This window comes from Platalea leucorodia (genome assembly GCF_965183815.1).
Source record: "Platalea leucorodia genome assembly, chromosome: 2".
In the NCBI taxonomy this organism is placed as follows: Eukaryota; Metazoa; Chordata; class Aves; order Pelecaniformes; family Threskiornithidae; genus Platalea; species Platalea leucorodia.
Window position 1 is genome coordinate 130,404,700 of NC_138824.1, and position 344 is coordinate 130,405,043.

Sequence of the window (344 nt, forward strand, 5' to 3'; positions counted from 1 at the left end):
CTCAAACAAGTCCGCAGTCTGTGAAAAGGAAAAGACAAGGATTTAACATTTGCAGAAGCTAACGTTATCTTCTGTGGCAAGCCAGATATTGAAGGAGCCAACAGCTCCTTCCATGTTTTGGCACAGAAACTACTTGCTCGCTGAAGACAAGATGGAATCGTTCTTCCTTAACTGATAGCATGGACAATACAACTGGCCAAATTGTCTTCGGCTTGTGCTGCAAAAGCTTGACGTGGCACCTGATCGGACAGGTATCAGGAATTTCTCTCTTTCAGCGGGTCAGACTACTGACTTGATACAGTACAGCATAAGAAATGATTAAATGAACGAGTTTAGGATTCTCA